The 24,171-nt window shown below is 35.6% G+C and overlaps 1 protein-coding gene and 1 long non-coding RNA gene across 10 annotated transcripts in view; both read left to right on the top strand.

The window, feature by feature from the left end:
- Positions 1-6: 6 nt before the first annotated feature.
- On the top strand, positions 7-1,004 carry LOC141430840 (uncharacterized). The gene is made up of 2 exons (XR_012451665.1): positions 7-274; positions 350-1,004. It is a non-coding gene; the product is annotated as an uncharacterized lncRNA (long non-coding RNA).
- A 5,277-nt stretch (positions 1,005-6,281) lies between these two features.
- Positions 6,282-24,171, top strand: part of Cngl (Cyclic nucleotide-gated ion channel-like) — a 489,773-nt gene continuing 471,883 nt past the window's right edge. For all 9 annotated transcript variants that reach the window (XM_074092452.1, XM_074092447.1, XM_074092444.1 and 6 more), the window contains exon 1: positions 6,282-6,582. The gene's annotated coding sequence lies outside the window, so the exon portion shown is untranslated. The remainder of the gene's footprint in view (positions 6,583-24,171) is intronic.

The raw sequence follows: 24,171 nt of genomic DNA, 5'->3' as shown, positions 1-24,171 counted from the left end.
AAACTTAAGAGGGGCCCTTCTTGTGTGTACGAAACTTATGCCGTTTTTTCATTTGAGACGTCAATTTGTCTATACTCTATACAAGTATATATAACTATATTTGTATGTAACTATAATTGTCTATGCAAGGGCCTTTTAAGTTTTTTACCGTTACAAGTTTAGTGAAATAGTGTCAAAACAAATAAATAGTTTTACTTCAAATTTAAGCCCGAAAAGATTTTAATTTTACTTAATTACATTTTTGTACTTTTATTGTGGAATGGAAGAATCTCGAGTAAGAGAGATGATTTACACAAAAGATCCCTACAGGTCGAAGTGTATCCGCAAGGACCCCTAACGATAAGATAAGATAAGAGAGATTGATGAGTAAAAGAGCGCAAGATGGTAAGTCTCTAAGTTAGAATAGGCATAAAATGTAACTATATCCAGGGAGCGAATTTTTGAAGCGGATGAACTTAACAATAACATTTTTTAGTTTATAATCGTAGAGTGATTATTGGCGTTTTTTCGGAACTGCCATATTAAAACCCCGGGGTCAAAAAACCGAGATTGTGATTTTCGATTCCGGGCTCACACGACGTACTTGTCATTGTATTGAGATGATAGATGATTGACGTGTCATATCAATCATCAATCATCTCAATACAAATTTTTGTCTACAGAATTTGATTGTATGTTTTCCTGTTGATAGTAAAGTAAAAATCGTAAAATTACTTTTTACATAACTATGTACTAAATTGACTAGATTTTACATACTATGCGATCCTGCCACAATGACTATTTTTGACATACACACACCTCGGGAAACATTGCACTTAATCATTCTATGTACAAAATTACGACATTTACAAAATTAATTATTTAATTTTTTGACCATGGTGTTATTGACAATCACACCAAAAGTTCGCTTTCTGCTCATCGCATTTGTGGACTGTAATAGTTCGTCAGTTCAATAATTTGTGTCCGTATGTTGATTTGCATAAAGTATAATTCTTGAGCGTAAACTGTTTTTTTTTTAATCCTAAACAAGTCCTAAACCCCTGTTGAATACTGATACCGAGACCAGAGATGGGACATTTTAAAATACTAGTATTTAAAATGCAAAATACAAAATACCTATTTCCATTTTGTATTTAAATACTTTTTTTAGAAAAGCATTTTCTACTTTATTTGAAATACTTTTTAAGGACGTATTTTGTATTTGCAAAATGCAAAATACTTTTTGATGAGTTTGGTCAACAACACGAGACTGATATACAGCGTGTATTTTTGATACTACCTCAAACTGTAACTAAACGAAGATTAAGTGCTGTGAACCAATATCAAAACAAATTTTAAATTCAGAATTAGCTACCAGAGCGTAATTAATTTTTGAAATATTTTTGAGCAGCAATGTAATGCGTATAATAATTTGATACGAAAGAGAAGCGTTCTGTGACAGCTGTCACGTCAACAAGTGCTACGTTTTGAACAAAAACAAAGTAGTATCACGTAGTACGTATATACGTGCACGTGTATACGTGTATACGTGTACGTATACATTGCGTGGTAATTAATTTTATAAGGAAAATAATATGTATAATTTTTTTACTAAAACTTAATAATATAAGGGCCTTCACTAACTACCCTTAAAGTTTGAGGTATCAAAAATACACGCATCAGACGCGTTTTAATATGTAGGGCCGTGTAGAAAACGCGTCTTTTAAACGCGTCAGCGACGCGCGTTTATTTCGATATAAACGCGATGTGCACGCGAGTTGTGTGCCTGCTCTATAGAAAGAAAAACGAGCTGTCAACGCGCGATTCAAAAACGCGCTTAAGTTTCGAAATTGGTGTCTAGGCTGACTATAGAAAATAAATTTATACGTGTCTCAACGTTTTTGATAATGCCCACATTTGGGGGAGCCCAAGGAGTGAAAAATGGGATGACGTTGTGTATGGAAAGTATTTTCAAGATAAAAATTCCTAAATTTATTATTCTTTAGGCTTATGGTTGGTAACTAATGCAACGCATACTGTGTACTATTCACAAGGGATTTTTAGGATTTCCCACGGGATAGGGAATAAAACAGATTTATATTTTTCTTTTAAATCAGATCTATCTCCGTATTATAATTATTGAAGACTTCAAATCTGGCATTAAAATAGGAAACTATGATAGCTTTGTTTGCAGAATTTTGGGTAACGAATAAAATAGTAGATTGTTCAACAAGGGACTATTACAAGCCATAATGAAACCTAGATGTATAGCCACCGAGCGAGGGTGGCTATAGTTCGAGTGTCATTCACTTGATCCAAAATACACTCCAGAGACTCTGCCTGGGAAATGCGGAACGATTGGCTCAGCGAATGGCAGACGAAGGGAGAGCCACCTGACTTTTTTGAGTTGAACCTCCGCGAATTCCCCCTGGCTTCGAAACGCAGCGCCGAGTGTGGTGCCTGGCCAACCGCTTCCGAACCAATGTTGGGAACTCCGCGTACCTTAGGAGTAAATGGGGCTGGTGCGAGTCGGCGGCTTGCGAGTGTGGCCACCCAGAACAGACGGCCCACCACATGGTACTGGAATGCCCGATCACTAAGTTCGATGGACACATAGATGATCTCAAGAAGCTGTCAGAGAAAGCCGTGGAATATTTTAAGAAATCTAGATTTAAGTTTTAATGTTTAGTTTTAATTTGTATTTCTTACACAGTTTTGCAGTGACACTTATTCCATACGATAAATAATAATAATTCACTTGATATTTAGATATGCGTGCAATAAGATTTTTTTTAACTACCGACGATAGGAAGGTTTTATTTTATACTAAAAACTATCTAATAAAATGTTGATAAATAGCAGATACATTTCTTGAAAGCGAAGTCGCGGGCGGAAAGCTATATAGTATCAATTTATTTTGTGTAAAAGTATAAATCAAAGCGGAACAAACAATTTTGAACATGAAGCTACCGTGAGACTTACTCATATTAAATATATTGACCCGGATAACTCGCGTCTTAAATCGAGTTTCATAACAAACAAACTTACTTTCGCATTTATAATATAAGCAAGAATTAATCTTATAAAAGCCGAAAGGGTATTGTTTTTAACCGACTTAAAAAAAGAGGACGTACATACTCAATTCAACTGTTACATTTTTTTATGTACATATGTTACCTCAGATCAGATCTTTCATGTAGATGAATCGATTTTGATGATTCTTTTTTATTTGAAAGAACAACTCATGTGGTCCCATTTAAACTTCATCAAGATCTAACCAGTAATTTTTGAGTTATCCTTAATAATACTTCTTTAATAATACGTGCAGTCGCATTAAGCTATTGTAACTAAGATTAGTTACGCTGAAAAGTGAGAAAAATAAATAATATAAGTAACAAAAAAATTAACCGACTTCAAAAACTTAAAATTATTTTCTACCTTTCTGAAGTCGGTGCCTCAGAACGAGTGATAGAAGTCCATTAGATCGTATGTAGGTAGCAGTGGTGTAGGGGTTATAGCACGCAGCACGGATTGCTGAGGACCTGGGTTCGGTTCCCAGTGCTGGTCTCTTTTTCTGGTTTTTCTGTGCATCCATGTCTCAGTTTGTATTTTCGATATGGTTTCACGGGATATCCGTAAAAGTAACAAATTTGGAGTTGAAATAAAAAATACAAAAAGACTCCAAAAAACCAATCATAGATTAGATTTATTTATTGCCTTTTGAAAAAATACATTATAAACACATGTCAGTTAATTACAAGAAAGTCACAAAAGAATCGTCAAACTGTATACAAAAACGATTTGTGCGAGCGAGCGAAGCGAGCGAGTTAGACGGTTCGGAACAGAAGCGACTCGGATAGGTTAGGTTCAGAAGGCTTAGGCGGGATGTTAGGTTTTTTTTTAAAGCAGCCCGGATAATGAAGAAAATATGTAGATAGATTAGTAATAGAAAAAAACAATTTTAATCTATAATCGTAATATAAGTTGTTAATAACACTATTTAGTATGGCGTTTGAATATTCTATTAAGTAATATTATTGCACTTAATAATATGGAAAACAATACGTATTGCATTCGTATCATTATGGCATCTAATTTTCGGAAAATAAGAATATATCAAATAAATTTTCTAGTAAACGAAACATTCGGGCATATGAACTTCGGGCAAATGAAATTATAGCATATAACTTTCGGGCAAACAATAGATAACCATTTCATGATCTTCCTAAACGTCACTAGGCAAATCGTTAAACGGTGAGTTTTGAACGATATGGCGGATGTCCCTTAGCCAATTCATGAAATGGCGCTATTTCACGATATGCCTAGGAATTCGTGATTTGGCGGATTTTACGATCGGCCGCCGACATATACACCTTTAGTTATAAATGTTATAATTGTCAAGGTATGTGTATTTGACGCTATGGCTGAGATATTTATGCCCTCGACTGAACGTGTTACTCAAGAATTATAGTAAAGTAAAATCGTAGCGAGTCTACAGATCTCGTAGCAGGTCTACGAATTTCGTAGCCACCGCTACGAGCTACATCGGTCGCATCATTTTGTTTTAAATTTTAAAGCATGTTATGCATTGTGTGTTACAAATACGGTGACGGCACCAATCATGGACATGTTAAGCACAGTAGTACCCAGTAATGGACAACAAGGATTTAAGGCTCACCATTCACGAACTTTACTATTTATGATCATCAGTTATCTGAACATTAGTGTTATTAGTTTATTTATAAAAAAGTACCTAGTGTCCGTTTCTTAAAATTCAATCCATTATTGGTTTCTGTCCATGACTGGTGCCATCACTAAATATCACCATCACTAAGATTCATGCAATGAGAAAGAGAAAGAAAACGTTTACTCGTGACATCACGAGAACATGGAGAAAAAAACTATAAGGATTCCTAGTTGACTATGGAACCCTAAAAAACGTATCACGGTCCCGAATAATAATAATAATACTCTTAAATTTTCAACGCTGAGACTACGTGAATAAGGAGTGGATTCTTTTTTAGAATACTTTTATATTAGATATGTAACTAAGTAAAATATAATACATTGGAAACCTAAGGCAAGGCATTGGAAATCAAAGTTCCGTTAGCAAAAAGGCGTTTACCTACTAATCGTGTAACTTGAGATTTCCTATTCTTAGGCCCTGTTTGCATGCTACTGCACACAATTTTACTGGAATAATGTAAACAGGGCCTTATTTTGATCCGCATAGAATAGCGCTATAGCAATTTAACGAAATGTCTGCCGCGTGATGTGCGAACAGAATGGCAGTAGTTAAATACCTAAAAATTAAAGAATACATGTGCGAATAAGAATGCGGAAGTGTGATACCAACATAACATTCCCCACATTTAATTACTTAAACAACCGTCATCTGTTCCGACAACAAAGCATTTATTTCAAAATGTTTGCACTCAAAACGCGCCATTATTCCTGAAAGGGCGACAAACCCTAACTTTATGTGGATGTTTTCGTTTATAAATACGATTCCTGAGATTTATCGCTTTGCACAGACGTTGGATGTAAGACGAATTTGAGTTTGGAATCGTGAAAAACACGGTGCGCGCAGGCGCGGGTTCGACCAATCTCGTGGTGCGTGACTGTCTCGCTAGAGATGGCTAGGGTTGCGAAATCCTGGACGGTTTTATCGATAAGTTGTTTTAAGTAAATAAGTTTATCGATACTGCTTTGTCGTTATTTGATTTATATTGGTACTATGTTAAGAATTAAAGGAACAATAGTTAAGTAACATGAGGGTGACTCATTCATAATGATTGATAATAATAAACGATTTTGTGTCTGAATGTATGGAAATAAATAACACAAAGTTTTTTTATATGAAGCTTCAATTGTATAATTAGTTTTTATTATAAAATAATACATTATTCGTGTAGTCTCTTATACGAACGTATACATTTTTATTACTTTTATGACATGCAATTAACTTTTTGTTGTTCTCATTTTAAATAGCTAACGTTCTCAAAATCATTTCACATATACCGTTGAATTATTTCGCACTTTTATATGCTGGCTACTTCATGATGTTTTACTTCACCGAAAAGCTCGTGGTAAATTTCAAACATATTCAAGAACATGTATCCGTTATTCAGTGTTATAATAACGAAACCAAGTTACCGATCAAAGCGTGAAAAATTATTCTTTCATCATAACGATCTATCGAGAAAAAGGGTCCTTAGATAAATTGCATGTCCGTGCGAAGTCGACAGGGCGCTACCCTATCGGTAGATTTCCACGCTCACTCAGTGTGATAAAATGTTTGGCCCAAGCAGAGGCAGCGCGGGCCCTCGGCCCACTCCCGCCATCGCGAAATTCAAATTTGGAATCATCAATGCCAAATTAAAAAAATAAAAACTGCTCATAGACAACGCAAACGTTACTGGGCTAGTTTTTAATGGTAATTATTAACTTTTTAAGTTGTTTTTGGTGCGAAAGTTTTTGCGTTCCAGACAGTTTGTCTTCGTGTTTTAATTAAGTTCATTGAGAAGAACAAATAATGTGAAAGTTACCTGTGGAATGACTAAGTGAGACGGAGATCGGGTTATGGAAGTTTCTCTGAAAAAGGTAAGTTATTTTTCAGGCTGTTTAAAATAAAAAAAAATCTATTTCATCGATTTTTCTGATTGATTTTCTTAACTGCTGTTAACTTTATGAATATGACGATAAAATTAACTGTGAGTCAAAAAGCCTTCACGGTTTAATAATAAGGCGTTATTAATTAAAAAATATGATTACCTACTAAGTAAAATAAATCAATTCATGTCTCAGTGAAGAGTGAATTGTTGATAATAAAAGTTTATTATACTACTAGTATAGCTATCAGGATTTTATTAAACAAGATGAATGCCGAATTAACGAATTATTTAATAACATATATATATATTTTATACACAACCAATGAACCTTATCAATTGCGATCGTTGCCAAATAGCACATAAGCCAGTTTGGCTGCATTCCATGGTCAATTAAGATTCAATTAAAAAAATATGGCTGAATGAGAAGGAAAATATCTATACTAATTAGCTTTTACTTGTCTATACAGGGATCTGTAGTTATTTTAGCAGTTTTGTTAACGACGTATTTTTTGGTTTCCGTAACAAAGTTGGCACAAAACTGAACCATTACGGGATCATTCTGTTGGCCATCTCCCGTCTGTCCGTTCGTCAGTCAAGACCCTTTTCTCAGGAACGCGTGGAGGTATCAAGCTGAAATTAGGTACATAATATATCTAATACCTCAGGTCTACTACCCGTTCGAATAGTGAAAAAATATAAAAATAAAACCTATATAAAACCTATAGGTAAGTTGTCCTAGAAACTTAAAATTCGGTATTATTTAAGGTAGCTCTTATAGCACATTCAAAAAGAAAAGTATGAAAATCTTATTTTTCTTTCCTCCAAAAAATCCTCAAAAATAAATTTATGTTTTGTCTGTCTGTTTTTACCTTTTCACGCTTAAAGGATAGGTATGGAGAAAGTGTGAGGAAAGGCGACATAAATAGAGTAGTTTTTATTATGATAGTGAGATAGCGATAAAATAATTCTTCGCAGACGGAGGCGCAGGCAACAGCTAATATTAGGTATATATTATGTTTTCGACCAAGTGATAAATTTGTCAAATCGTAATTTAACTCTTAATTTAATAAACATCACAGATTCTATGTAGGTAATGCTATTCAACCAAATTCATTAAAATACTAATAATAACAAAATATTATTCCCTATTTCTTACCTTGTAATTTTCTCACTACAAACAGAAATACGCACACACAGAAAGCACATACACAGATACAGAAATAAAAGCTGTATAAAAGCCAGTAGTCATCATCATCATCACGTCAGCCGAAAGACGTCCACTGCTAGACATAGGCGTCCCCCAAGGCTCTCCATTCAAACCGGTCTTGCGCTTTCCGCATCCACCGCGATCCCGCGATCTTAACCAAGTCGTCGCTCCATCGTGTTGGAGGCCTACCGACAGCTCGTCTCCCGGTCCGCGGACGCCATTCGAGAACATTCTGACCCCATGTGCCCCGCCCACTGCCACTTCAGTTTCACAATTCTTCGGGCTTCGGGGAAAACCAGTAGTATTGTTGATAAAATGTAAGTGATAAGATCGATAGCTTATTTATGGTAGGTACAGTCAGTAGCAAAAGTGGGTGAGCGGTCACGGTGCTCAACATGATCTACACACGACTCTACTGCCAAGGTAATATGAGAGTGTTTAGATCATTTTTAGCACCACAACTGCTCAACTACTTCTGCAGGTGACTGTACAGAACTTGAGCACTAGGCAGTCTCGACGTATTTGATGTGGAATTACTTAGTTTAAAGTTCGAAATTGGCAAACTAAACTTCAAAGTTCTGAAGTACAGTCACCAGTATTAATATCTGCCACAGCGGAGCGTGCAAAAATACCTGACACGTCCTTCCGGCCCTAGAAATAGAATCGTATCAGATATTTATGCACGCTTCGTGTCAGATATTGGTACTGGTGACTGTACAATAACTTCTAATTGATTACTTCATTTGTTTAAGGTAAAATGAACGTTAATAACATACCTATACAGAATACGCAATGAGCTATCCCTTCATAAACCTAGGTTAGTTATTTCTACTTAAATTCTCGTGAGACATATTGATAAAATAGTAATAAATAAATAATATTGATAGTGTGTACGGAGACCCATTTACATAAGCATCAAAGCGACCAATAAGTCAGCTGAACTCCTGCCGCCAGTTTTTGACGACTATCGGACTGGCCTTTCTCGGGCAGATTATATGTCTTGTTTAAAAACATCACTTTGTTCGCGTCCATTGTACTTCCCATACTTTGGGACGGCGGGATTGTTAAGTAAATTATTTTTGAACAAAAGGGAAGTTAACAACAGTGTTATTCCGGTAAACACCATTTACTAACAAAAGCCCCTAAAATTCAGCTAAGTAGGTTTATGAATACAAGTTCCGTGATGTGTATGAAAAACAATGTTGTACACTTTATTATTTTAATCTGCATCAACAAAGTCAGCCTTAGTGACTAACTTTGTTTCGGTAATAAGCAGTGTCATTGTTCGCAATATTGTGGACATGACTCAATTTAATTAATAGGTTAACAATTTACACATGCTTTCAAAATAAATACCTTAGTAAAATGTTGATAAAAGTAGCAGTTGAGGTCGTTGAAACTGACCACATATTTAAAAATATATTGTATATTTTCTTTCATAAATCTTCAGTTTAAAAACACTGTGTTATACATTTACACACAAGGAGTTAAAAAAAATCACAAGTAAAAATTATTAATTAATTGCTTAATTAATTTTGGTGTCATGTCCATGTTATGATCCCTGGTGATAAGAGAAACTTAGTTATTTTATTATTACACCCAGGACTTCAATGCGACAATTTATTGCTAAAATCACATTTATGTTTCGACCATCTTTAACAAAAACGCACTCTCACTCGGCGCAGTCTTTAATTTGAGTTAAAAATGTAACTTGGCCCTACACTACGAAGTGCAAAATTCGAACTTCGTATCTTGCCGTCCCGCTGGCGCTTATATTATTTAATACGAGAGTGAGAGGGACGGTACGATACGAACTTCGATTTTCGAATTTTGTAGTAGCCCATGGTCTATGAGCGTTTTTATAGTCAATACAGCTGTTGAGATGAACACGACCCAGTCCACACATTTCCCAGAACTTTTTTTTTACATAATCATCTGCCTCAGGCTTCCACGCGTCTGCCAGGAAAAAGGCGGTTTCCTCCTCGTTTAAAAATAATTAGCGGCCGCTGTCATTTCCGAGACGCACTTTTTCTCTCCCTCGCAGGGCAAGATTTAGGGGCAAAGCTTTGTTGCCATGCGTGTAAAGGATTTAGAAAAGTGCTCTGTTTTAGGTTATTTTATTAGGGAATGTTGATCCTGGAAAGAGAGTATGTATAATGTTTAAAATTTTCACGATTCTTGCTCATAAGTAGATAACAATTTATTGCTAAAATTATCTCTGCGTTTCGACTACATTGTGGCGACCGTGGTCATGAGTTAAGTTGAGTCAAGAAGGTCTATTCAATGAGGGTTGTCCGACAGGCGAAATATTGCTATGGTGTTAGTGTCATGATGTCTGTTTGACATATTTGGGTCATGTTTGTGATTGGTTTGTTATAGCTGAATACTAATATAACACGCAAAGCCGGGGCAGAGTACTTGTATCGCTAAAATATCATATATCCACTACGCGGAAGACATGATTCACCCGGTGCACCTGCGGCCGCCTCATCGCATCGCGGGTGGTCAACGCTCCGCACGACAAGAACCTCGGTATTACCTCAATTCGGTTCTAACATCGACCGGATTCACACCTCTCATTAGTATAATTAATTTTAAATATCTTAGAGTTAAAATTCGGTTCTAACATCGACCGGATTCACACCTTTTCATTAGTATAATTATTTTTAAATATCTTAGAATTAGAATTCGATTCTAACATTGATCGTCTTCACACTCATAATAATAAATTTTGTAACTAATTTTAATTATTCTTAGAATTAAATGTGTGCATTTAAAGAACTCTAAATTATTTCTCGTCGTCGGTCTCCCCTGCTGCCGCATAACGTAATTGGTTAAATAACAAAATGACTGAAACGTAAAACGGAACTCACGATAATAACGTCATCTAGCGATGTTCAATTATTTTAAAACAAGAGTTTACCCTCGGCGTCGTACGGGTAAACTATTCGGTCTGGTAGTTACAATTGGAATTCCGGGATTTTACAATTTTCCCCTGAGAAATCCCAATATATATATCATGATCTTCATTGAGGTTGTAAGAACAACTGTCCAAAACTTCAAGACTCTAAGCCTAGCAGTTAAAATTTCACGATTTTATCCCCATCCCGTGGAAATATCAAGAAATCGTGGAAAAAAGTAGTCTATATGTTATTCCAGAAGGCCAGCTACCTACATACCAAATTTCATGACTCTAAGCCCAGCGGTTGTTATTTCGAGATTTTATCCCTATCACGTAGGAATACCGGGATAAAAAGTAGCCTATATATGCTAATCCAGGGTATATATTACCTGTATGCCAAATTTTATTCAAATCCGTTCAGTAGTTTTTGCGTGAAAGAGTAACGAACATACATCCAAACACCATTCATTCATACAAACTTTCGCGTTAATAATAATAATATCAGTGGGATAGGATATGTTGCTCTGCCTTTGAGGCCTTATGGTACAATTTAACAATGTAAAGTGATAAAGATAATCAAAAAATGTCCGCCATTGTTTAGTAAAACAATACCATGTACTCTTCCGTGTCGTGTCGTGTGTTACTAGCCACCGGCCAATAATTATCCTAATTCAGTATTTGACATAAATCCCGGAATTCCAAATTCAACTGTTAGACCATTAGTTTACGCGTGCGACGCCGCGGGTAATATGTAAATACTAGCTTTTGCCCACGGCTTCGTCCTCGTGGAATTCGGTTATCGCGCGCTGTTCCCTCGGGAACTATGCATTTTTTCGGGATAAAAAGTAGCCTATGTCACTCTCTGGCCCATAAACTATCTCTATGGCAAAAATCCGTCGCTCAGTTTCGACGTGAACGACGGACAAACATACAAACACACACACTTTCGCATTTATAATATTAGTATGGATAATAATAATAAATATCATGGGGCACTTGACACCAATTGACCTAGTCCCAAACTAAGCAAAGCTTGTACTATGGGTACTTGGTAACGGATAAACAGACATAGTCTGGCAATTTGGCAACACTGTAGTGTCATCCCCAAACCCTGTAAGGACACTACAGTGTTGCCACTTTTTAATTTCTACTCTTTTTTGCCAGACTATATATGTATAGATAAATACGTATTTAAATACATTTAAACATCTAAGACCCGAGAATAAACATTCGTATTATTCATACAAATATCTGCCCTGGCCAGGAATCGAACTCGGGACCTCAGGCTTCGTAGTCAGGTTCTCTAAACACTTGGCACTTGGCCATCCGATCGTCAAATATGAAGAAGAACAGAACATTATAGTTAAAGTGAGAAATATTTTCCATGTCAAAGTCTATACCATTGGCATAAGATTGATTTTGACTTGGCCTGTGTAAAAACTTTTTTCACTACATCTATAAGAAGGATTTATATGTGCAATATTCGACAATAAATATACAATAAAATACAAAACATAACAACGACCATAAAAAATTATAATACAAAAATAAAATATGGCATTATACCGAATGTTACATTTATATCACGTTGTTACATCGAGCATTTCCATTTTTTCGACAGTGGAGTCACTTGCACTGTCCAGTTTCCACAGTGTACATCATTGGGTCCAATTCTACACAAGACCGCATCAACCGAGAGTACTGGAACATAGTAACCGCGGTAATTGGCTGGTCCCTATTAATCCGGAACTTTATACCGCCTGTAAAAAGGGAATTCCGTTTTTACGATAACGCGTGTTCCGGGGTTTACTGGCTTGACGCGTCATTGTTGTGGAGTGACGTGATTTGTTTATTGGTCATCATCATATACACGCCCATTTGCATTAGTAGGGAGCGCCAAAGTTCGCATACTCTTCGCTAGTCATATTGTATTGTTTGTCTGAATCGTTTGTCATATTTTTTTTCCCATTGAAACGGTATCGGTGTCGTTTTTAATGTAAAAAGAAAAAAACCGGCCAAGAGCTTGTCGGACACGCCCAAAATAGGGTTCCGTAGCCATTACGAAAAAATTAAGTAATATTTTCTAAGGATTTCGTATTTTATACGGAATCTTCCAAGTTTAGGTATAGGCTTAGGCTGCTGTTTACTCATAAACTACTAATAATTCTCAAGCAAACTTAGCCGTTATAGTTTTCCTTGAAAGTTTAATATACTTACTACCATCCTGATTTTTTCAAATTTTTCCACTCACCGGTTTAGATTTTAGAGTGGGGGGGACGCTCGATTTTTATGAAAATTTGCACTTTAAAGTTGAATATTTCGCAAAAAAATTGTCTTAGCAAACCCCTAATGGTTTAAAAAGACCTATCTAACGATACCCCACACTATAGGGTTGGATGTGAAAAAAAAATCACCCCCACTTTGCGTCTAAGGGAGGTACCCTAAAAAAAATAATTTTGAATTTTTAATTGTACCATTTTGTCGGCATAGTTTACCTATATATCCGTGCAAAATTACAGCTTTCTAGCATTGATAGTCTCTGAGCAAAGCCGCGGACGGACAGACAGACAGACTGACATGGCGAAACTATAAGGATTCCGTTTTTGCCATTTTGGCTCCGGAACCCTAAAAATCAAGGTTATTATTTTGGTCAATAAACGTTTTTTTTTCTGAATTTATAATGTCCCATCCATCCATCCATCCCATCCCAGCCTATATACGTCCTACTGCTGGGCACAGGCCTCCTCTCAGAATCAGAGGGCTTGGGCTTTTTAGACATAACTTTATTTCGACATCAAACTTAAAATAATACACAATTTACAATTTATGATGTCGAAAAGGAACTTAACTCAGCATTTTGCTGCAGTAAGTATGTGCCTACTACAGTGCTGATTTTCAGTCAATACCTTCATATTTTTTTTTTAAATGGTCATCCTATAGAAAACTATAGGTTAGGTTAGGTTTGTTTTATAACAATTCTGAACAATTATTGGATTCAGAGAAAAAAGAGTTATGACAAACGATCATCCTGCCTGACAAACATTACATTCGGGCTTTCAACAAGTATGCGAGTCGATAATTCACTTGCATCAATATCTGCCACAGCGGAGCGTGCAAAAATATCTGACACGTGCACGTGCTACCGGCCCTCGAAATAGTGTCATATCAGATATTTATGCACGCTTTCTTGTGTCAGATACCAGTGCTGGTGACTGTACAGGCATATTCCCAGAATGAGAGGGCTTGAAATGCAGTTTCCATGCGGGCCCAGTGAAAATTCAGAACTCCTCATGTCACTATTGAATTGCCTTACCATGTTTTGTTTTAGCCTAAGCTATTGTTAATTGATAATTTAACCCACATTAACCCCCTGTTTCACCATCCATTGATTAAATTTATTTGACGGATGTGATACCGTCTCTGTTTGTTTTGTTCGAATAGACGGAGATGGCATCACATTTATCCGTCAGTTAAAATTAATCAATGGGTGGTGAAACAGCCCCTTAGGCTACTGATTACTAATACGATAAAAGTGGAAAACCAATGAAATTAGTAAATTAAAAACATGTTTTTTATAGAGATAGTTTTCTTGTTCAGTTTCCATTTATGAGAATTAACATATTAATTTTTCCACTTGTGTGGTATTAGGTACTCGTAGTAATCAGTAGTTTTAATGTGAGTTAACTTCCTTGTCAATAATATGTGTATACTTACCTACAACATTATGACAAAGATTACATTATGCATTTCTACAATAATGCGAGCCGATATGAACGACCAATAAACTCTTGAATCATTGCGAAAGAATTTGTTTACATTATTTTTCTATGTAGTTGTTTTCCTGTGTTGTTTTTGTGGTGTAAAGGAAAGAAATATTATATATTGCATTATTATGTATTGTTCGTAGATTTCACATGTAATTTCACACATATCCTTTTCTACCGACAACACTTGCGTCTGTGGTTCATGACCTTTGCCTCCCTTATCTGCGTAGGCAAAGTGTCATGCCCTGTCAACCTGAAGTAACTTTGTTGGTTAATACGTACAAGTTAGCTAACGTACAAGGGTGAATGGATAGTGTCTTTTCAACCGACTTCAGAAAAGGAGCAGGTTCTCAATTCGACTGTATGTTTTTTTCGAGTGTTTGTTACGCCAATTGTGGGCTGAATTTCAATTTTTTTTTGTTCTTAAGGACATAATTCCGAGATGGTCCCATTGACACCAAGTCAAGATCTGATGATGGGATCTTAGAGAAATCGAGGGCAACCCTCGTATTTTAAAGCATACCTATAACGATTTTGGTTAACACCAAGTCAAGTATTTGGATTCAGAAAGTATCATTTGGTGAACAGGACCTGATAAAGATGACCGTAGGTACCGGTACTCTGTATAAAATAATGTAACTATGCCACAACTATGCCGTGTTTGAGCTTAATGGAATCGATGTGAGATACACTTTGGCTACAAATCACTAAAAAACATTAAAAAAAATTAACAAGAAATGGAACGACTTCAGACATTGAAAATTTTCTACTGGTTTGAAGTCGGTGCCTCAGCATGGATTGAATAGTATGTATGTAAGGTTGACGACTTGACGGCCTCCTCTCAGAATAAGAGGGCTTGGGCTACAGCCCACGTTGGCCCAGTACGTATTGGGAACTCGATAGATAGAGCTATATTTTTGAAAATTGAAATGTTACATTTTTATAATTTTAGCTCTATTGTACGTTTTGTGCCCAAATAAAAAAAAAACAATTTCAACGATAATCCAGTAGGTACCTAAATCTATATTGTTCATATCATAATCTATCTATCTATAACAGCCCTATAGCGCCCGTCTTCGGACATAGGTCTCCTCTCTACTTTTCCAGTCTTGCCTATTCATTGCCACTCGCATCCAGTTTACACCAGCTCATACACTAGTATACTCATGCACTAGTATTGAATAGAAGATGAACGATCTTCCTTTTTCGGGTTCCGTGGGCCTAAAAAACTCATATAATATTGCCATGCCCGTCCGCGGTTTACTTTGAAAACTGATAGTGCTAGAAAATTGTAATTTTGCATGAAGTACATACATTAATCACACCGGCAAAGTGTGTAAATATATATTTTTAAAATTAACTATTTGATAATTAACTCTAGGGGAGTTACTTACGGGGATGATTTTTTGGTCCTTTTTAATGGCTCCAATCAATCAATGCTCTGTTAACATTAGGTACTAGATTAAATTATTATACCAGTAAGACACAAATGAAATGAAACTACTTGGAATTATGTACAAATTATATTCGTTGATTGGTCATCGGCCGCTCACCAAAGGTGTGAAATAAACCGACTTCGAAGCTATATTTAAATTTCAAATTACCAATGGGCGACCTCGGAGTGATATCTGAACAGAAAAATGCCCTAAGAACGTAGACGACGAATAACCCCGCCCTGAGCTTGTTAGCTCAGGCAGTCCCACGTATTCTGGGGGGGACACCGTATCGCAAAATTCTGCCCAGTTGAGAACTGTTGCAGAATATGAATCAGTACCAGATTAGACAGATGACAGACTGACCGACTGTGACGATATAAGTACAAACTCAGCAGTAGAGCCATACAGTCCATCAACAGCATCTTATATTCCATCACCAATATCCTCAGTGGGCTCTCACAGAGCACCCACGCCCGTCTTAGATGTTGCGCAGGAGGCGAATGCCTTTTTGCCTGCGTCCACTAAGGCAGGGAAACCTAGGGTGCGCATGAGTTGGAACAAAGACCTAAAACTTATTCACCTTTAACCTATTCATCATGCGCACCTACTACTATATCACTAAATTAGAGACAGACATGACCACTTACAGAAAACAGTTACATGAACTTTTCCAACAACAATATCCCACTGTTAAAGTTAGCGAACAACGTGTATCCGATCAAAGACGGGTCATTATTAGAAATAAATATTTAAGTGACCAAGAACTAACCCAATTGAAAAACGAAGTACAAAAACAGTTAAATAATGTAGATCTCGAACATGATTCAACGGCTCTCATACCATCGCACGATCATACCGAAAATGATGCACAACAACACTCACAAGACACACATACACTATACACACAATCACACATGTCCAACTCGTCCACTCAGACTGAGACTATAACATTAACTGTAGAAAACGATATAGGAGCTTTAGTTAACCCCGACACAATAACTGAACCGAACACTCAAGTAATTCTTGATAAATTTCACTCTGCAATAGCCAAATACTCTGGAATGAACCCATGTAGTAGACCGAAATTACCAAAGTTAAAATACAGTAACACACTCTCACAGTTAGTGCATCTATTTAACTGCGACATACTGAATAGATTTCATTCTGACGACACACAACTAATAGATATTCATACCCTTATTTACTGCACCGCTGTAGTCATCTCCGAAGAGCTAAACTACAAGATAACAGAACACACACTACACAGTAAGAAAAAGAACATTAACAAACCTCCATGGCAAGCTAGACTAGAAAGAGATATTGAACAACTCAGGGCAGATTGTGGTAGACTCACCCAATATATAAATAATAATAGGTCTCGTAAAGTAGTGAAAAGAGTAGAAGAGATATTTAGGAGCAGGATTACACACACTAGACATGAAGCAGATAACAGAAAACCAGAAGAATACTTAGATACATTAAAACAGAAACTGGCACTAAAGGTACATAGACTTAGAAGGTATATGAAAGCACAAAAACGAAAGAATGACAATATTTTATTTGCAACAAATGAAAAAGGATTTTACAGGAACCTACACAATCACACGCAACACACAGAGATTCACACAGACACATCCATACCAACACAGACACAACTAGAGACGTTTTGGGGTAGCATATGGGAAGAAAATAAACAACATAATGACCAAGCAGACTGGATAGAAACAGAAAGAAAGAAATGGGATACAATAGAAGAGATGACATTTGAGGAGATCACAGAAACCGACATAACAAATATAACAGCGAAACTACACAATTGGAAATCACCTGAGATAGACAAAATACATAACTACTGGTATAAAAAATTAACATCACTACACAAAAACATAGCAAAAAACTTAACAGAAATAATATTAGGCAAACAAAATATACCAGAATTTATAGCCATCGGTATAACATATATGCTGCCCAAAACAACTCATTCCTCACATCCATCACAATACAGACCAATCACATGCTTACCCACCATATATAAAATATTAACATCAGGAATAACTAGAAAAATCAATAGTCACATAGAACACAACAAAGTCATGTCAGAGGAACAAAAAGGATGCAGGCGAGGCCACATGGGATGCAAGGAGCAGCTGATTATTGACTCCACCATCCACAAACACGCGACTAGTAAAAATAGAAACCTACACTGTACATATATTGATTACAAAAAAGCTTTTGATAGCGTACCCCATTCCTGGCTGCTACAAATATTAGAAATATATAAAATAGACCCAAAAATAACTCACTTTCTACGTAATATAATGAATCAATGGAAAACTACTCTTCAATTAAATGCTGGTAATAACACAATAACAACGCGCACCATCTCCATTAAGAAAGGTATCTATCAAGGCGATTCCTTGAGTCCCATGTGGTTTTGTCTCGCCCTCAACCCCTTATCACATCTACTGAACAACAGCCGAGTTGGATACAACTTCAGGAACACTCCAACAGATACACGTATATCACACCTCATTTATATGGACGACATAAAATTATACGCCAAGACAGACAAAGACATGAAGAAGCTAATAGAAATCACAGCAACATTCAGCAACGACATCAACATGGAATTTGGCATAGAGAAATGTAAAACACTACACATAGTAAAAGGAAAGATACAACCAGGTAACTATACAATAGACGACAATAACACTATAACAGCAATGGAAACAAATGACCTATACAAATATCTCGGATACAAACAGTTAAAGGGCTTGGACCATACTATAACTAAACATACATTAAGTACTGAGTACAAAAACCGCCTAAATAAAATATGCAAATCGCAATTATCTGGCAAAAATTTAATTAAAGCCATAAACACTTACGCCATCCCCATCCTGACATACTCATTTGGAGTTATAAAATGGTCCAAGACCGATATAGAAGCCATAGAAAGAACTACACGCACAACACTAACAAAACATAACCATTTACACCCTAAATCTGCAATAGAAAGACTGACTATCAAGAGACAGGAAGGAGGTAGGGGCATGATAAACATTCATTATCTCTGGAAAAAACAAATACACAGCTTACAAACATTCTTTCACACCAAATCACGTACAAGCAATATACACAACACAATCGTCCAAAATGACCACAACTACACTCCGCTAAACCTACACGAACCACCTGACACGCAAAATATTAACGGCAATGACCCACAAGCACAACTGATAAATAACTGGAAGAAAAAGGTACTTCATGGACGACATCCTCGTGACTTAGAACAAACACACATAGACACACCTGCATCAAACACATGGCTAAAAATAGGCAGTTTGTTCCCAGAAACTGAAGGTTTCATTATTGCAATTCAGGACCAAATCGTAAATACTAAAAACTACCGAAAATATATAATAAAAGATCCAACACTCACAAACGACAAATGCCGCAGATGTCATAACCAATCGGAAACCATACAACACATAACCGGAGCATGCACAACGCTAACACAAACAGACTACACACACAGACACAATCAAATCGCAAACATCATCCATCAAAACCTGGCACACAAACATAAACTTATACAAGACACACACACCCCGTACTACAAATACACACCACAGGTAGTACTTGAGAATACAACACACAAATTATACTACGACCGCGCCATACTCACAGATCGTACTATCCACTATAATAGACCTGACATCACATTAATAGATAAAATAAACAAAACTACATACCTCATAGACATCTCAATCCCTAACACACACAATTTACAAAAGACCATCACGGAAAAAATAACAAAATATGCAGACCTAAAAGACGAAGTTGCTAGACTATGGAGACAGGAGAAAGTGTACGTAGTTCCAATAGTCCTATCTACAACAGGCGTCATCCCAAACCACCTACACCATAGCTTAAAATTATTAGGCATAAAATCACACGTTTACACAATTTTACAAAAAGCCGCAATACTTAATACATGCAGAATAGTGAGAAAGTTCATGCAACTAGACCCTGAAAATAGCCCTCAGCAATCTTCTTAAAAATATTTATTCTACAACTCTTGCTACATTTACTTGGTGGATAACCCGTAAATGTAGTTAATACCAGCCTAGAGCTGAGAAAAACCAATCCTTCGAAAATAATAATAATAAAACTTTATTTCAGACGTTATTACATCCATATAAACCAGAAACTATGAAAAAAAACATCTATTTTTTATAGATACATTAATGGAACCTTGTTAACAAAAGAATTTCACATGAAATTGAAAAAAAAACTGAAATGAATAAAATTAGAAATTGTTCATTGCATATATCAATTTCACATTTTCAACCAAGTACTCGAAGTTAATTGGAAGATATCGTTCTTTAACTTAAGGCCGCCTATTGTTTACCTCTACTTTAATTTCTTTAGTACTTATGTGGGTATCGATATATGTATGTATATGCGAAGTCGAAACGTGAGAAGTCCACTATGACAGGTCAAAAAATGCCATGAAATTTCCGCTCTCTGTTACATCAATTTTCAAGTTCCAAATTTGTTTGTACTCTCGCAACATTCATGTACCAATTCATATCTTCATTATTTCATTTCTACATAACTAATTCATATCTCGGAAACGGTTCCAACGATTTTGATGAAATTTAGTATGTAGAGGTTTTCGGAGACGAAAAATCGATTTAGCTTGATCTTATCTCCGAGAAATGCCTGTTATCGAGTTTTAAGTTTCTTTATTATTTTTTAATTATTGTTTTTAACCATTCAATTATAATTTCCATGTCCTGTTTATATACTTTCACATGTTTCTGCATTTCACCAATAAAAATCATGGTAGTGTCATCAGCAAAACGAACCATAGGGAACTCAACTGCTTCCGGCAAATCATTTATAATATATATAGAAAAAGCAAAGGTCCTAAAACACTTCCCTGTGGTACCCCGTAGTAAATTTATCTCATTTCCGATGAATGCTGTCTCAGTTTTAGTTTTAATACACAATTTATTTTTTTGCGTTATTTGCTTACGACCACTTAGATAAGATTTAATTAAATTGTGCACATTACCTCGCACACCATACGCATACAACTTATCCAACAGTATATCGTGATCTACAAAGTCAAAAGCCTTCGTCATATCCATATATAACGCCGAAACTGGAACCCTTTTATAACACTTATTTGTATTAAATCAAATATAGCCATATTTATTGACTTACTTATAGGTTGCCTGGAAGAGATCGCTCTGAAGCGATAAGGCCGCCTAGTGCTTACCTCAGAAAGTCTCTGTGTATATACCTGTTTTTCTGTACTGCTTGCTATGTGTTGGTGTGCAATAAAGAGTTATGCTGACAGATAAAGTATTCAGTATTTTTCAGTATTTATTTATTTAATGCAACACCTTTTACAAAAAAATATAAAAAAATGATGCCCTGTTGGGGCGTGGCAATTTTAAAATTAATTACATTAATTAAGTTATACATAACATATTAATTATGCTATTTTAACCTCATGTAATTTTTAGGAAGAGGTTTAAGGAACACTTATAAATTAACTTTATGTAAGGTATCTAAATAAACTACTTATACATTTATCTAGAAATAACATAAACTTAGAACTTATGTGGTATCACAGAATGAATAGATAATAGGACAAGTAATACATAGTGCAATGAGATCATCTTTAATTACAATAATAATAACAGTATAACTATTTTTCTTTATTCTTCTAAATTATTATTGTATTGTATTGAACTGTATCTTTGCGGAATCCTTTAGTGTGCAAATAGGTTATTAGTCTCAAAATGGCCATATATGGACTTATAAATAACTTTTTCGATCACCTTTGAGAAAATGGGAAGCAGCGCTATATGGGTCTATAGCTAGCCATGTCATCCCTATCACCTTTTTAAAATAAAAAAAAACCTGACTGCCTTAAAAACTAAAATTAAGTCAAGTAGTCAATTTAAAGTTCAACAGTCGGGACCCATTCAAATCGTGACCAGCTCAAAAACTTTTATACTTCCGACTTAGCTTCCACTATCTTCATAAATACCTACCCGTCAATTTTCCAATTAGATAAAGAGGGTTTTTCACTGCTTGTTTAAATTTAGTAGTGCGCTAATTACATAAAATATACTAAGTCTGAGGTGTGAGCACCAACAGAATGAACAAATCGTTGCAGTAAGTATTTAAAGCTGATTTGCAAGCCTGAAAGGTATTTTCAACTCGTAATGTAGTGTATCCTTTCGGATCATCAAGTTATACAAGTGGCAATTTTGTGACAACGTAATTATGTATAGATACCTATAGTATAGATAACTTAATACTACATAATTTTACAAACCAATTATTTAATGATGTGTACTATGACAGTCCGCCGCGGTGTCAACTTCTTATTGTTTCCATTTATTGAATTTATTTGCTATATATTTTGTTACAGTTAGTCTTTATATAAATTAACATTAATACATAACATTACAATAGTAACATTCTAGTTCGTTTAGAAAAATCCTTATGCTTTTCGCTGGTTTCTCATTAAATGAGTATCTGTCTCATACATTAGCTCGTAATTTATCTCAACACATCCCACGTAGAGCGAGAGGCACCGACTCTGGATATTAAATTCGTAATAAAGTACCACCAAAAATAACGTGGGCCGAATCTTTTTCACTTCTGAAAGATGTTTTCAGCGGCGATTGTTGGTTCATTCCTATTTGACATGGGCATAAATTATTATAAGTTAAGAGTGTGTGCAGTTATTAATTAATTTACTTAATAATTAATAGTAATAATTAATGATTTAGTTATTTTTTTTTTACCTGACTATTCGTGCCGCTTGATAAGATTCACACTCATTAACTACGAGATCTCTCCTAGATAACATAAAGATATATAGATAGGTACTTTGAATTAAGTAGGTTATCGATACAACTCATAAATTACATACATGAAAAACATCGAGGTCGTGTGTAAGAAAAAGAACTTACCTACCTAAAGTTATGGAAATAATATTTATAAACAAAACAAAAAAGAACAGAGAAGAAACGAAGACGTTAAAAGTGTAGGTATAGGAGTGTAAAAGTGTAGACGCTAGTGTAGTGAGTCTTGAGGAGGTTTTTAAAAAAAGAGATTTTTACTTTTCTGACAATCAAAGGAAGAGAATTCTAGAGACGAATTGAAAGAGTTACCTAGGCACCTATGACATTCGATAAGCATTTTTGTTATGGACAATTAAAAATTACTATGATTAGATTAGGCTATTATGGTTGCCCCGGGAATTATATCGATCCGGATTTAACTGTACCGGTGTGTGTAATTTTTGTCATAACAACGATTTGCGAATTTTTCATAATCAGAATTTCAATTAGCTGAAAATATTTCAGAACCAAAACACAATAATGCATAAAAATAAATTTCGAAGATCTGAAATCATATTGATCAATTTGCATATTTGTCTATGCATATTTTAATGAGTTAGTCATTTTATTACTTTGAATAACCGATATTCAAAATAAAATTATTTCATATTGCAATTGTTGTATGACTATAATTAATGTTAAGTATATTAAATATAATGACCCGGATAACTCACGTCTTAAATCGAGTTTAGCTCGACATGTTTCGCGGCTAATCCCGTAGCCCTTCATCTTCGCGAGCAACGCGACTCACGCGGCTGCTGCTCGATTTAAGACGTGAGTTATCCGGGTCATTATATTTAATATGAGTGAGTCTCACGGTAGTTTTCATGTTCAAAATGTTAAGTATATTATTTAAAGCCTATGATCGACCGATCAATTAATATTGATGGTTTTGAACGTAGTGAAATGAAATTATGCTAAAAGTTTAATATAACGATTGAACGGCACCCGTATATACCCACAACTCAGAAACAGACTAGGTTTACCTAGTTCAGATTTTCAGAATAAAAGAAGCGTATATATTGTAATTTGGTTGCATCGCCCACAAAATGTCGTTTCGTAGGTAACCTGCAAATTCCCTATTCCTATAATAGGTATTGAATAGAAATGGCAACAGCAAAGGTCAAGACAAAAAAGATTTATTGTACTGTACATAATTTATTTCTTGAAGCATGATCAGCTTTTGCGTGCAGCAAAACTACAGTACCCCTAGTTAAGTCCCTCCCTACATTACTTTACTTAAATGCTCCTGCGCAGCCCATTGCCACAGATATAATATAATAGTACTAACGTACAGAACGCCCCGCACCGATTCGAGTTACCCCACCCCTCAA

The sequence above is a fragment of the Choristoneura fumiferana genome, chromosome 9 (assembly GCF_025370935.1).
Source record: "Choristoneura fumiferana chromosome 9, NRCan_CFum_1, whole genome shotgun sequence".
Taxonomy (NCBI): Eukaryota; Metazoa; Arthropoda; class Insecta; order Lepidoptera; family Tortricidae; genus Choristoneura; species Choristoneura fumiferana.
Note: the sequence above shows the minus strand (reverse complement) of the source record. Positions and strands in the feature narration are given on the sequence as shown.